Raw genomic sequence first — 16,133 nt, forward strand, 5'->3', positions numbered from 1 at the left:
TCAGAATTGGTGAAAGATGTACATTTAGAGATTCAACAAGCTCAGCCATCCCCAAACAGGATAAATTAACGTACAGCCATTCCTAGACACTTCATAGTCAAATTGCTGTAAAAAAGAAAAAAAAATCTTAAAAGCAGCTAGAGAAAAAGGACACATTACATACAGGGGGGATCACTACGGGATTCTCATCAGAAAACCAAGAAGTTTTTCTCATCAGAAGCCACAGACAATGGAGGAACATATTTAAAGTGATCAAAGAAAAGAATTGTCACCCTAGAACTTTATAGCCTGAAAAAATTACCTTCCACAATGAAGGTGAAATAAAAGACATTCTCGAAGGAGAAAACTAATGGAATTTGTCTCCAGCAGCCCTACTCTAAAAGAAATGTGAGAAGAAGTCCTTCAGGTTGAAGAGAAGGGATCCCAGAAGGAAATCTGTATCTTCAGGAGTGAAAAGAGCAACACAAACAGTAACTATCTGTTCATATAAATATGAAATATATTATATATAAACATAAAAGATCATTTTTTTCTTCTTGAGTTCTTTAGAATATGTGTGACTGTTGAAAGCAAAAATTATAACATTATCTGGTGGGGCTTTCAATATATATGCATGTATTAGAAATGACAACTATAACATAAAGGTCAATTGAAGGGGAGTTAAAGGAAGTATATATATATATATATATATATTACATATATATATAGTTAAAAGGCTTCTATATTTTACATAGACTGGCAAATATTAACTCTAAATTGCATAAGTTTAAAAATGTATATATAATTCTAGAGCAATTATTAAAGGGGAAAAATATGAACAGATATAGTAAAAAAGCCAATAGATAAATTACAATGGAGTACAAAAAAAATTCCTAATAATCCAAAAGAAGGCAGAAAAGAGGAGCAGAGAAATGAAAAACATGTCAATAATTACATTAAATATAAATGGCCTGAACATATTAATTAATATTGTCAGACTGAATAAACAACAAGACCCAACTACATGCTATTTACAAGAAACCCATTTTAAATATGACACATACCTAGGTTAAAAGTAAAGGACGGATAAAGATATGCCGTGCAAACACTAATCAAAAAGAAAGCTTGAGAACTTACATCGATATCAGACAAAGTACATTTCAGAACAAGGGATACTACCAAGGACAGGAGTGATATTATACAATGATAAAAGATTAATTCACCAAGACAACATAACAATCATAACTGTGTATGTACCTAATTATAGGGCTTCAAATTGCATGAAGCAAGAGTTGATGGAATTACCAGGAGAGAAAAAACTCTCCCCCAATCCTAAGAGAATACACACACTCTTTTCAAGTGCACAAGAAATATTCACCAAGATAAACCATTATCTGGGCCAGAAGAATCTTAACACATTTAAAAGAACTGAAATCATACCAAGTGTGCTCTCTGACCATAATGGAATTCAACTAGAAATCAATAACAGAAAGATGTCAGTAAATCCAAAAATCTATAAATGAAAATTTAATAAATATCACCTGAGTATTTCCCCAAAGTTTTAGCAAAGCAAATCCCCATGTAGGAGATTGTTGGTTTCCTGGAGAGAACTTCTTTCTCCAAAGGTGGTTTGGAGGACAAATGAGACTCAGGAATGATCTCTGGTACAAATACTTTAGAAGAGGTAGTATATGAATAGAAATAGCTTGGCGGGGGGGGGGGTTGCCTGGGTGGCTCAGTTGGTTAAGCGACTGCCTTTGGCTCAGGTCATGATCCTGGAGTCCCGGGATCGAGTCCCGCATCGGGCTCCCTGCTCAGCGGGGAGTCCGCTTCTCCCTCTGCCTCTGACCCTCCTCCCTCTCGTGCTCTCTATCTCTCATTCTCTCTCTCTCTCAAATAAATAAATAAAATCTTAAAAAAAAAAACCAAAACCTTTAAAAAAAAAGAAATAGCATGGGGTCTGGGACTAACTGTCTGTGTGACACTAAGGAAAACACTCCACCTGTCTCACTTCCCTGTGGCAGAGTGACTACTGAAGACTCTAGAATCTGAATATTGGGCTTCCAGTCCTGACGCCATCACTTACCCATGTGTGATCCTGGACAAATTAATTGACTTCCCTGTGCTTCAGTTTCATCACTGGTGTAATAATAATAATAATAATAATAATAATAATTCAGGTCATCATATGTCCTGGTTTGTCTGGGACAGTCCTGGGTTATGTTTGTTATTCGGCTATAATTAGTAATAGTGTCCTGATTTTGGTGATAAATTATATGCTCACTCTAATAATAGTACCTATATATTACGGGGTTGTTGAGAGGATTGAATTTGTCATTATGCAGAGTGTTCTAGAATGGTGCAGGCAGTCAGGCTCATATCCATCCTTTCGGTATATTTGAGTCCCTGCTGTGGTCCAGGCGCTTTCCTAGACACTAGGGTATGGTGCAAACACCGCACTCAGGGTTGGGGGCCTGGCATAGTGATTAGGTACACAGATTCCGATGCTAGACTACCTGAGTATGAATCCTGGCTCTAATCTCTATTAGCTGGGTGACTCTGAGCAAGTAATTTTAGTTCACACTTGTCATATGAGTTGTTATGAAGATTAAATGGGTTAATATTTGCAAAGCACTTAGATTAATACCTGGTACTTAGTAAGTGCTATATAAATATTTGTTAAATAGAACTTATATTCCCAATGTTGGAAGATTAAATGCATTGGTATATGCAATGTTTATATGTATTTGTACTGGATATTTACCTTTCATTACTGAAGGTGTCCATTCTGGTATTTTTCTCAATACAAAGGAAATCTCCAAAGGTGTACGGGTGGCTCCCCTACTTCTAGAGACAGTAGACTTCCAGGAACTTTTAGAGGACATTTTGTTTTTCTAGATTAAAAAAATATAGTCCTGTTATATTCTCACAACAACCGTAGTATTATTCATATGGTTCTTACAATGAGACAGGCTCAAAGACTCGCCAAGTTCACAGAGCATTGTGTCTTTTTGAGCAAGTCTTTGGCAAAGCTGTTAAGGTGAGTGTTGCATTTCAGTGTGTTTTTGTAGAGGACAGCAAGCAAGCTTCATTTGCTGAGCAAGTTCAAGTAACACATTATCAAAACCAACATGAAGAAACTAGATTGTTCCATTATCGGAGATAGAAAAGCTGTAATAATGAAACCTTAATTCAAACACAGGCAGTCTAGCTCCAGAGACCATATACAGAAAGATGCTGCACTAGGAAGAGAAGAGATCCTGAAGTTGCTGAGTGCTGTAAATATACTAGTCCACCTTCCCTGTCATGGGATGGGACAACACCCCCTCTGAAGTGTGCCACCTGCAGCCTAACTGTATCTGCCACAGGTTAGGGACCCTTCCCACCCACCAACTCAGAGCCTTGAACTGATTTCACCCATCACTGTTTCCAACATCCATATGCCCAGGGAGCACTTTATTTTCTGCTCAGAGACTCCAAACAATCCCGGTGGCTAACGCATGTGCGTCTAACTCAGGCTTTGCCGGCTGTAACCTGACTACAGTGACATTTATATGCCATAATACACGCAACCGAGGCACTCAGCAATGCTCCCTCCTCACCCCTAGCCTCTCGGAATGTGCAAAATGTGCCTGTTAGGTAGCATAATCCTTTTTGCTTGGAGAGCCTTTCCCCCTGGAGCCTTGCAAGTGCTCTCTGCTAATGGCCCATTTTTAAGGATCTCCTTGAGACCAGAGAGGGCACCGGGCCTTAAATCTAATAGCATCAGAGCCTGTCCCCGTTTCAAACATTTCTAATATGCTCAGAAAGAGGCCCTGAAAAAGGGACTATCTTTATCCTTGGTTTCTCCTGTGCCCTCGGGAAGCCCTGATTTAGAAGATGCACCTCTCACTTAAGCTGAAGCTGCTACGGCTGATGGCACATCGGGCTTAAAGCTGGTGTCCAATACGCCCAAAGCAGGCCATCAGCTTTGACCTGTGTCCCAGCTTCCTCTGGATAAATGTGTGGTGTTTCATGGATCTAAAAGGAGAGGAATAAAGAGCCCAGACTAAAAATTTCAGAATGGTAAAAAAAGAGGAAGAATCAGACATTTTTCTCTTCAAATACTAATCATTTTAAATGCGCAATTTTAAGGATGCATTGACCCTGCTTGGCAGTCCTTGCAAGGAAAGCTTCCTTTCCTTTCTTCATTCTCTTCCTGGACTCCCTCCCAGCTGTTAGCTCAAGCCAGAGGTGAAGCCCCATTGAGTGAAACTGCTAGAAATCCTATGATTCACTCAGTGGGTGGCTCTGAATTAATTGTTGATCTGGTGGTGGGTGTTACTTTTTCTACCGGGTTGTGAGTTTCTAACTCTTGAGACGCCAGGCGAAAGCACTTGTGAGAGAAAGCAAAGGAGAAAAAGATGAAGAATCTGAGATGTGCTTTCTCACCCCCGGAGCGCTTTCTGTCTTCATGCCATAGGGAACAGCAGAATCATCCACAACCCATGTATAATTAGTGAAACCAGGAGCTACGGGGAATATCAGTCCTGAGCAAAGGCAAGAGTGGCAAATCTTAATCAATTTTGCAAAAAACACAGGATTTTAAAAAAAGGGTAAATACAGAGTGTCATATATTCGTTGCTAAATTCATACTTTTAAAAAGTAAATGTTATGCTTTCAATTGTGTTTGCAGCCGCCGCCGCGCCGCCTCTAGCTCACCGAGCTCCAGCCAAAAGAGAAGTGGGGTAAGTAAGGAGGTCTCTGTACCACGGCTCCTAGAAAGCACAGACTGCCGGCAAATCGACGGGGGGTAAAGCACCGAGAATGCAACTGGCTACAAAAGCCACCCGCAAGAGTGCGCCCTCTACTGGAGGGGTGAAGAAACCTCGTCGTTACCGGCCTGGGACTGGCACTGGGAGAAATGAGACGTTAGAAGTCCGCTCAACTTCTGATCCGCAAACTTCCTTTTCAGCGTCTGGTGCGAGAAATTGCTCAGGACTTCAAAACAGATCTGCGCTTCAAGAGCGGCAGCTATTGGTGCTTGGCAGGAGGCAAGCGAGGCCTCTTCTGGTGGGCCTCTGAAGATACCAGCCTGTGCACTATCCAAGGCAAACGTGTCACAATTATGCCAGAAGACATCCAGCTAGCGCGCCGCATACGTGCAGAACGTGCTTAAGAATCCACTACGATGCAGGGCGCCTGGGTGGCTCAGTTGGTTAAGCGACTGCCTTCAGCTCAGGTCATGATCCTGGAGTCCCTGGATCGAGTCCCACATCGGGCTCCCTGCTCAGCGGGGAGTCTGCTTCTCCCTCTGACCCTCTTCCCTCTCGTGCTCTCTATCTCTCATTCTCTCTCTCAAATAAATAAATAAAATCTTTAAAAAAAAAAAAGAATCCACTACGATGCCAAACATTTCATTCTTTAAAAAGAAAAATTCTCCCTGTTACTGGTAGTTCTGAACGTTATTTTTTTCCACAGGGTCAAGAGGTACCTAAGTATATGATTGCAAGTGGAAAAATAAGGGACAGAAATCAGGTGTTGGCAGTTTTTCCATTTTCATTTGTGTGTGAATTTTTAATATAAATGTGGGGACATAAAGCATTAATGCAAGTTAAAATGTTCCAGTGAACACGTTTCAGCTGTTCAACTTTATAACAATTATAAATAAACCTGTTACATTTTTCTGGACAATGGCAGCATCTGGGTTTATTTAAACAAGTAAATGTCCTACTGACAGCAACTAAATGGTGTTTGTGGCATTTTTATCCAGCAGATCCATCCATTCACTATACTTTTCTGAGTTGTCTTACATGCAAGTGTAAGTTTTTAATGTTGTCTGTCTTCTGTGCTGTTCCTGTAAGTTTGTTTTAAAATACATTAAACTATAAAAAGTAAATATAATGCTGTAAGGGAAAATTCCCTTTAAATTTAAAAGGAATATATATATCATATATATTTACCTTTATATATATTATACATATGTGTGTGTGTGTGTGTGTGTGTGTGTGTGTGTATTTGTTGTTGTTGTTGTTGTTTTTAGGAGTGACCTTTTATTTGGGAAACTGCCAGAACCACAGCATGCTGATTAATGCCTGCTCAATGACAGAAATTCAAGGGTGAGGTATTCAGTGTTGTCAGTGAACTGACCACATTGGGCTCGAGGGTTTTGCTCAGGACATGAAGTTCTTACTGTCACCTAATGTAGCCACCAAGGAGAAACTTGTACTATCTCTGTCTTTCTTCACTAGGGGCAGAGAGGACCCAATCAGAGTACAGGTTTCCCTAGTTATCTGAAACTAGAGTGTTCTTATGAAACCTAAAAGTGGGAATGGCATAAATTGAAGAAGCTATTACCATTAATTTATATGGTAAATTTATTGAGCATCTCCAGACCAAAAACATAACCTCTCTTTGGCTTTTCTGATACCTGAGGACACATCTTGCTAACAGATGCACAAAATAGACCAAGATAAAGCACAGATGCTCGCAGACACAGTTTAAAGCCAGGCAGCTTGCAGAGACGTGGCTCCCAGGGAAGGAGCGTGGCGGGCCATTCTCGCTGCTTGGGACATGCTGCCGCTACAGGCCTCACCGCAAAACAAATGCCGAGTGCTATTTTCACTTTTCGCCCTTTTTCCGAAAAGCAAAAATCCTCTCCGGATTACGTTCAGTTAGCGAAAACGCGTACTTACCTAGCTCTTTCGTAACAGCGGTGCGCTGCGCGCTGTAGAAGAGCCGGAGATCTGGGTTACAGGAGTGGTGCCAGGAGCTCTACATGCAGGGGCTTGAGCGGAGCCAGCATGTGAACTCACACGGAGGCCTCCTCTGAGTTCTTTATTAGACTTGTCTTCCTCCTCAGCTCCTGCACCTCCAGTGATGCAATTTGGTTTTCTCCCTTTCTGCAACGAGATCCATCCAATGGGTCACGGGGTATTGACTGCATTTACTGCTCAAATGCAAGCAAATCAGCCCATTTACCTGCTCTGAAAATACTGTGAGTTAGGGGTACCTGGGTGACGCAGTCAGTTCAGCATCCAACTCTCAGTTTTGGCTCAGGTCTTGATCTCAGGGTTGTGCGTTTGAACCCCACAATGGACTCCATGCTGGGCTTGGAGCCTACTTAAAAACAAAACAAAACTGTGATTTAAATTTGTGCTAATAGAACATGTCAGTCTCTGGAGTTTTCTGGCATTCAGAAACAGAGGAATAAGTCATGCCATGCTTAAAAATCAAGTTTTTATTATATAGCTCTGTACTATTTACAACATTATTTTTTGGTGCTTGCTTCAGCAGTACGTATATTAAATTTTTATCAGCATAATATTAATTGGTAGGCAACCTTGTTTGGTGGGGGAAGACATGCTTTGGAGTAAAGCAGAGCTATGTTTTAACTCTGGTGCTTCTACTCAGCAACTCTGGAACCTCAGGAGCTGAACGCTTTACCCCTCTAACCTCTGTTCCTCATTAGTAAATATGGGTGATGTTTCCCAGCTATGAGGAGTGAAAATGATACCTTATTTAAGATCTTAGTAGAGCGGATGGTCTGAGGAACACACTTTGAGAACCGGAGACCTATTCTCGTCTTACTGTATTTTGTATTTAATAGTAAGACTATTCTTGTCTTACCGTATTTTGTTTTCTTAAATAGGACATTAACCTCCCATTCACACTGATATATCTTGCTTTTATTCTTTTTATGACTACCAGAATTTTTAAATTACTTCCTTGACAAAATCTCCTGTCTTTAGTTATTAACTTTTTTTCTCTGGTATGAATGGAATTTTTATAAAGTTTATAAATTTTAACTTGGCAGAGCAAGGCAGTTGATTTGTGTGGATTTCTCTTATATTCCATGACTCTCATTAATTTTTCATTTCCTTCATTTTGTTGTTGTGTTTGTTGACTTGCCTAAGTTTACAAATAACAGTGTAACAGGTACATGAGGGAGTTCAGGCTGGAAAGTTTCCCATTCGGTGCGGGAGTACTGATGTATTTTGATGATTGGTTCAGCCATCCTGGTGTAGATGAGCTCAGGATCAACCTTATTCTTAAGTAATAAAAGATCGACTAGTCATGTCTAGTGCCAAGTCGCTGATTAAAACTTTATATCGTATATTAGGCAAAATGCTAAACTTCATTTCATATTAAAGCCTCCCCAACTGAGGAAAGAAGGGAAAATCAGCTTCTTTCTTTCCTTCTGCTCCCCTCTTTCTAGTCACCAGGATGACTCTGGCAACTCCCTGACCTGGTTGGGGGCCGTGGAGGCAACTGATTAGAACCAGGGAAGGTGGGACTTTCACAGGCACAGATGTAATCTGGAGCTGGTGTCTTTGATGTTGGCAGTATGGAAGACGGTCTGTGAAAAGCAGAGAGCTACTACTGCCTTCATTTCTAGGACTGTACTACATGGGAGTGTGTGTTAATAAGGGCTGTAGTTATGAGGAGCTAGGCGGCAGGCGGTATCGAATGTGGATATTGCCACCCACTGGGCACAGAGTGTAATGCAGCACTTTCTCTGAGCAAACTGGACAATAGTCTATGCTTTTAAAAAAGCCCATGTTTTTAAAAAGAGAGAGAGAACGGTATAAAGAAACCTCCGCGTACACATCACCTGGCTTCAACAGTTACCTGCTTATGGCCAAACTTGTTTCATCTATTCCCCACCTACGCCTGCCCTACACCTGGGCTACTTTGATGCAAATCCAGACATCATATCATTTAATCTGCAAGTATTTCTGTGTATACCTCTAAAAGAATGATTTTTTAAAAACAGCACTGTAGCACCTAAAAAAACCCTAACAATTGTTTAATATTGATTATACTGTTGTTGTTCACATTTCTCAAATTGCCTTATAAATTAGGACACATCACAATTAGTTGAGGTTTCTAAGTCTTTTTTTTAATTCTTTTTTTTAATATTTTATTTATTTATTCGACAGAGAGAGAGAGAGAGAGAGAGAGAGAGCAAAGTAGGCAGAGAGGCAGGCAGAGGGAGAGGGAGAAGCAGGGTCCCCGCTGAGCAGGGAGCCCGATGCGGGGCTCGATCCCAGGACCCTGAGATCATGACCTGAGCCGAAGGCAGATGCTTAACTGACTGAGCCACCCAGGCACCCCAAGGTTTCTAAGTCTTCTAACAGTAAGTTTCCCTCCATCTTTTGTTGTTCTTATAAGGTTTTGTTGTTGTTGTTGGTTGGTTGGTTGGTTTTGTTCTATTTTGTTTTATGATGTATTCATTTGTTTCGTGGAGTTTCCCACAGTTTGGATTTTGCTTATTGCATTTTTCAGAGTTGTTGAATGTGTTCCTTTGTCCCCTGTTTTTCCTATAAACTGGTGGTTGGATCTGGAGGCTTCACCAGTTAGGATCTGCAGCTTTGGGAAGAAGAAGTCATAGGTGGTGCTCTGTACTCTCGTCAGGAGGCACAGAATATCCAGATGTCTGTTGCATTTTTGTGATGTTAGCTGTCATTGATAATTATTGTCCAGATCCATTAATTCACAGAGGATTGGGAAATGATGGTGTTCTCTCTTAATATAATAGCTGGAATACTTTTATAAAGAACAATTTTCCTTTATCAACTTTTTGGTTACGAAGGTACAGTTTGTACAAGAAGGTCAGGATGAATACTTGATCATTTCCCTTTATTTATCAGTCTTCAAAATACTGTGCCAGTTTCCTGGCAGTGAGCTCTCTTTGTCTTAATATCATTTTGAACTTATGCATTTAAACATATTTGATGTGTTTCAATCTGTTGTAGTTACTGTGGTAGGCCATGTCCCATGTCCATGTCCTGATCCCAGGAAACTGTGAATATGTTCCATTATATGGCAAAGAGAAATTAAAGTAGCAAATGGAATCAAGGTTGCTAACCAGTTGACCTTAAAATAGGGAGATATCCCGGATTAGTTGAGTGGGCCCAATGTACTCACAAGGGTCCTTAAAAGTGCAAGAGGGACGTCAAGAGTGATGGGAGCTGAGGACTCTACCGTTGCTAGTTTTGAAGACGGAGGAAGGTGGTCATGAGTCAAGGACTACAGGCAGTCCCCTTGCATTTCTTGGAAAGTCATGCTGGAAAAGATAAACTGGAAAAGGCAAGGAAACAGATTTTTCCCCTAAGGCTTCCAGAAAGGAATGCCGTCCTGCTGACATCTTGATTTTAGCTCAGTGAGACCTGTGTTGGCCTTCTAACCTACTGAACCGTAACTTTGTGTTGTTTCAAGCAACTAAAGTGTGGTAATTTGTTATAGCAGCAATAGAGAACTAGTACAGTTATGATCCTTATTGATGCCATATTGATTCATCTTTGGCCAGTGCTATCCTTTTCAAACTGGCTTCCAGATCCTTGAGTTTTCTTGCTTTCTGGTATGACAATATGTTTCCAGCCCACCTCCTGGTAAACTCTTGGAGTTTGACATCTACCCAAACTTACCTTGTTCTCTTGACTGTAACCAGTGATCTTAAATAGGAAAATCCAGCCCTTACAGGGTGTGTCTTCTCTGCAGCGCTTGACATTACTCCTTCCCTTTCCAAAAGACATCTATCCTCCCCTATGACAGCGCCACAGGATCTTGTTCCATTGCCTTTCTTGGGTCTTGCTTCCTAACCCCCTAAGGCTGTCCTCAGGCCTCATTTCTTCCTTCTCCACGCTGGTCCTTACTAATCCCATGCATGCAATAATCCCCCCCTGCCAGTGGTCCCTTCACTTGTATTTCTCTCCCTCATATTTCCTGGTACCAATATAGGACCTCATTTCCAACTGCTTGTCATGGATGGCTGTCACTTATACAAACAGCCTGTACCTCAAATTCATCGCAAATCCTTAATTGCTATAGTCCTCCATCTCTTTTCTGTTTCTGCTAATGATCTCTCTGACGCTCAGATTCAAACTCGGGGTGCTATTTTTAAAATCTTCCTTGTCCTGCGACCCTCCTAAAACAAGAAATATAGCTGCCACCAAATAATTATAATATTTTCACTTTTGTTTTGCTATAGGAAATAAGAATTTTTAAAGTTTGTTTTGCCCTTGAGCATCCATTTATGGACACAGACCTCCCATGAGAAGCCAAATAATCTCCCGAGGCTGCTTTGTGAGCATGGATCTAGAGCACGGGGGTTAGATGGTTTGAAGATTTAATGGTGTTCAGCTAGGATGATGTGAGTATATGGGTCTTCTCATGGGACTGCAACATCTGAAGTCTTTCCTAAGCCTCCCTCTTCACTGAGAAAGCTTAGGGGGTTCCTACCAATGCCTCTGCAACCCTTCTATGCCCCCATGCCTGACCAAACTTCTTTTTATTTCCTTAGAAATATTAGTATCTTTCAGGCATAAAAAATCATAAATTTAGCTGAGATGGATGTCTACTAAATTAGGGGTAGATATAGCTGTAAGTCTCTGTTTAACACTTGATATAACTTTTTAAAATTTCTTAAATTTATTTTTTATTTATTTATTTTTTATTAACATATAATGTATTATTTGTTTCAGGGGTACAGGTCTGTGATTCATCCATCTTACACAATTCACAGTGCTCACCATAGCACCTACCCCCCCATGTCCATCACCCAGCCACCCCATCCCTCCCACTTGATATAACTTTTAATAAATATCACTTGATATTTATTAATATCAAGGCACCTGGGTGGCTCAGTTGGTTAAGTGGTCGATTCCTGATTTCGGCTCAGGTCAAGATCTCAGGGTCCTGGGAATCAATCCCTGTCTCAGTTTCCCCACTCAGCGGACAGTCTGCTCAAGGATTCTCCCTCTCCTTCTGCCCCTTCTCCTGATAGCTCTTTCTATCTCAAATAAGTAAATAAATAAACATTTGAGAGAGAGAGAGAGAAATATCACTTGAAAGCTGCTATTTGTATGTATGTCACGGTGCTAGATGCAGGCCTTAGTGGCCTGTGCACCATTGTGGAGCTTAGCGCCCTCTTGTGTTCACTACAAAGCCAAGCACAGCAGCTCTCCAGGATTTGCCAATCATATTTTAAACCGCATCTCCTATTTTATGGGGACTGTCTGAATTTGGCTATCAGTTTTTATTTTTTTTTAAAGATTTTATTTATTTATTTGAGAGAGAGAGAGAGAGAGAATGAGAGATAGAGAGCACGAGAGGGAAGAGGGTCAGAGGGAGAAGCAGACTCCCCACTGAGAGGGGAGCCCGATGCGGGACTCGATCCCGGCACTCCAGGATCATGACCTGAGCCGAAGGCAGTCGCTTAACCAACTGAGCCACCCAGGCGCCCTTGGCTATCAGTTTTTAAAAAGGACCTGTCACCCTGAGAATCATATGTGCACAGAGATAGCTCTAGGAAAAACTGAGGATGTAAAATTCTTGAGCTCCTTTATTTTCTCTTTCATCCTGTTCTCCCAACGCTTTCTTTCCCCCCATTTTATTCCCTCCATAGCTCCCACATCATATCTGATCCTGTGACTTATTAAGTCATCTAAATTTACATATTTTTTATGCTTCCAAGAAATATTTTCATATATTGGGCACCAAACTATTTTGTCTAGATGGACCCAAAGAGAACTCAGTCAGCTGTGTCAGATAATGAAGAGCACGGGGGGAGGAAAGGGGGATGAGGAAGAGGGGAGATGGGAGGCAGTTCTACTTCTCTGTGACCCCCAAATAATGCCCTGTGTGCTGAAGGAGTCTGGAAAATGACTAAACATAGGTGGGTAGAATGACCAGACTGACAGCCATGGGCTTTAAACCTCCATCACTGTACTCACCAGCTGTGTAAACTTAAACTATTTAACCTTCCTGAACTCTAATTTTCTAATCTGTAAAATAGTAATAAGATCTACCTCACTGGGCTGTTAGGAGGACATCAAATACTGTATGAAGCATACTAATAGTATACAAAAGGTATACAAAAAATTCATGTTGAATTAAAAAAAAGACATAAGGCAAACATAACACTCAAAGGCCAAATCAGGACAATATGAAATTGCTTATTTTTGTACTGAATGATTCAGAGAGAGAAAAGGACATATTGCTCTGGTAAATGGTTATTTAAAAATAAAGTGTCATAGCTCTAGGCTCCAGTGGGAAAAACGCTTAACCTCAGAAATGAGCTAGCTTTTTAATCAAAGGTACAGAACTGACTGTGAAGAAAGGGACAGATTCACAAACTTCCAGAATCTCAAAATGGCAATGACAGCTACAAATCAAAGAAAAGGGCATTTGTACCCTAGCTCAATGTTAAGGCCCAACCAAATATCCAGGACACACTAAACAGGATTAAATTATACACAGTCATGAGATTCTTCTGGCTCTCCCTTCAGATAACTTAAATAAACATCTATTTTGAACTCCGCATAAGGCCCTTAACGGACATGCCAGTCACAGGGCCTGCCAGGCCCACTCGCTACTTCCTCCTTGAGAATCCAGAGCTAACCGAAGTAGGCTCTCGCTAGATTGTTTTTTGGGTTAAAGAAGACCACCAATTAGGACAGAGGTGGGCACCTGGAAGCGTATGAAGTGACCTGGTTTAAAGCACTCTACTTATCAGGAATCATTAATAAAGTAACTGGGTTTTTTCCCTCAGGTAGTTGAATGGGAAAGTGGGCTAGTTGATAGCAGGTGTAGACGAGACAGAAAAGAGAAGAAATCTAAAACAGGAGTCACATTAATGGTGGTATGTTAGGTTAGCATCTTTAGATCAGCAATTCCTGCTGGAGGAGCAAACATGTTAATCTGGCCCCGAGAGCTGCCTTCTACTGTGAACTTAGAAGCCTGCATGATACCAGCCTCCCTCCCTGCAATGAGTTTTTTTCCAGGAAACGCCCACTACTTGAGATAGTGCGAGATCTCTGGCTCGTGCAATCAAAGAAGAGTAATTGACAACAAGTGTGGGGATTGAAATTAAAAGAGACAGTCTCTGCCATCACTGAACTTAAATTGTAGTTGGGAAGATTGTGCATATGAGTTCATGGCACATTAAGTTTCCTAATGTCGAATAAGTATATTAAGTGCTAGGGATACAAAGACAAATAGAACACAGACCCTCTGCTCCAGGGGCTCAGAGACTGCGATGGGAAATGGACAGTGTGAAGGGGATGCCCAACATGCAGAAGGGATGGGAGAGGGGCAAATCACTAATGGTTGTACCAAGAATCTGGATTTTTTTTTAAAGATTTTATTTATTTATTTGAGAGAGAGAGAGAATGAGAGATAGAGAGCACAAGAGGGAAGAGGGTCAGAGGGAGAAGCAGACTCCCCGCTGAGCAGGGAGCCCGATGCGGGACTCGATCCCGGGACTCCAGGATCATGACCTGAGCCGAAGGCAGTCGCTTAACCAACTGAGCCACCCAGGCGCCCCAGGATTTTTTTTTTTTTTTTTTTTTAGAGATAACAAGGTACTTAAAAGCCTCTTCTTTGTGTGTTCTCAGCCACTAACTAGTACTTAGGTGTAATAGTCCTAAATTTTGTTATCAGTGTGTACAAATGTTCTTGTGTCACTGCATTTTAACTGTTCAGTCAGGGTGATGGACTGTTCTGTGTCATCCACAGCCTCACCAGGGGTGGTTAGATGACTATACTGGATTGAGGTTAGAAATTGTTTGTGGCATCAGCCACTGAGAATTAGGGGCCAGGGGGCAGAACTGTGTTAGAAAGAGTAAGGGCTTGGGACTCAGACTTGACTTTGATTCTTAGTTCCACCACTTGCTAATGAGCAATGTAACATTTCTCAGCTCCATTTCCTGATAAAGTGTATTCAGTAATCCTCCCAACCCTGCCCTGCAGAGGCTTGTTGTGTTAAATGAGACCAGGCATAGAAAACACCTGATACCCATGCAACAAGAGCACAAAATCTCAGAACTATAAAACAGCTACCATTCTTGCTTTTAATAAAGATCTTTGACCCTGCTTACCAAACACAGTCAAAAACTGACTCATTTATAATTTATAGAAGAGAATGCAACCTATGAGAGGGCTATTAAGGCTTTTATTTCAGGAATAATTGGAAAAACAGAAGGAAATATATACATGAATGTCAAAATGAGCCTTCTTTCTTGCCTGATTTGGAGCTGGCAAAGCACTTCAGAATTATCAAGGAGAGAGGAGGATTTAGAAAGCAGGCAGTCCTACTTTGCCTAAGTGTTATTCACTCTGACCTGGGATGCAGAGTGATGCTGGTGTGGTGTTAGGAACTAAACTGGAGTGAGACACTGGCAGACTGTGGGGAACGAGAGGGAACATCAGCCTTCTGTCATTAAAGCAGGGCTCAGATGCCAGGCAAGTTCTTTACAAAGGCAGGTCACAGGTAGAGCCTGAGAAGAGCAGTTCAGGTGGCCTAGTGCTCACCTCTCTCACACATGTGGAGCTACCATGAAGTAGATTGCAGCTACTGTTTGAAGATAATGGAGAAGCTATCAGGTCTTGAAAAGATAAAATCTTAGAGAAGGGAGGATTTAAGAGAGAGGTGAACCCACAGTGTGTAGCTGCATTTTCCTTCTAGGCAATTACTCATTCCGGGTGTGGGTCAAAAAGCCTAAGAATCCAATGGAAGGGCTTGGGCAGAGGACCTCTACTAAAAGGTAGAGAAACTTGTCGGGGATGAAGAAACATTAAGTAGAAAATTGAAGGGTGAATGTCTCTAAGAAGGGGCAAAATGTATACCCAACATCCTGCCCTTAAGACATTTGCCAAATTTTTTTTTTTTTAAATGATGGTTAATTTTTTTTATTTTTTTTAAGATTTTATTAATTTATCTGACAGAGAGAGACACAGCGAGAGAGGGAACACAAGCAGGGGGAGTGGGAGAGGGAGAAGCAGGCTTCCCACGGAGCAGGGAGCCCAATGCGGGGCTCGATCCCAGGACCCTGGGATCACGACCTGAGCCGAAGGCAGACGCTCAACGACTGAGCCACCCAGGCGCCCCGACATTTGCCAAATTTTTAAGCTGACCAAAGAAGCCAAGCAGGCAGGCTCTAAAGAGCCCAACGGAGTTTGTGTCAGTCTAGGAGTGCTGAGCAGACAAGGGTAGAGTTCAAGACTTACGTTGGAATGAGCCCAGTCAACTCCCCACACCCAATCTTAGCCAAAAGGCTGAGAAGTAATCTGCTGGAACCCTAAAAGGTTACACTTTAAGAACAGGGTTGAAACAGACATAGAAAAAGCCTTTCCAGAATTTCAGCCCAGACTTGAGCCAGCTCAGTCTCTAA

At 41.5% G+C, this 16,133-nt stretch overlaps 1 long non-coding RNA gene across 1 annotated transcript; it reads left to right on the forward strand.

Moving 5' to 3' along the window:
- The first annotated feature begins 418 nt into the window (after nucleotides 1–418).
- On the forward strand, nucleotides 419–5,138 carry LOC141373795 (uncharacterized). The gene is made up of 3 exons (XR_012380119.1): nucleotides 419–470; nucleotides 4,655–4,706; nucleotides 4,934–5,138. It is a non-coding gene; the product is annotated as an uncharacterized lncRNA (long non-coding RNA).
- The last annotated feature ends 10,995 nt before the right edge of the window (nucleotides 5,139–16,133 follow it).

This window comes from Callorhinus ursinus, unplaced genomic scaffold (genome assembly GCF_003265705.2).
Source record: "Callorhinus ursinus isolate GAN/ISIS: 27379988/994484 unplaced genomic scaffold, GSC_fseal_2.0 scaffold12, whole genome shotgun sequence".
NCBI classification, from domain to species: domain Eukaryota; kingdom Metazoa; phylum Chordata; class Mammalia; order Carnivora; family Otariidae; genus Callorhinus; species Callorhinus ursinus.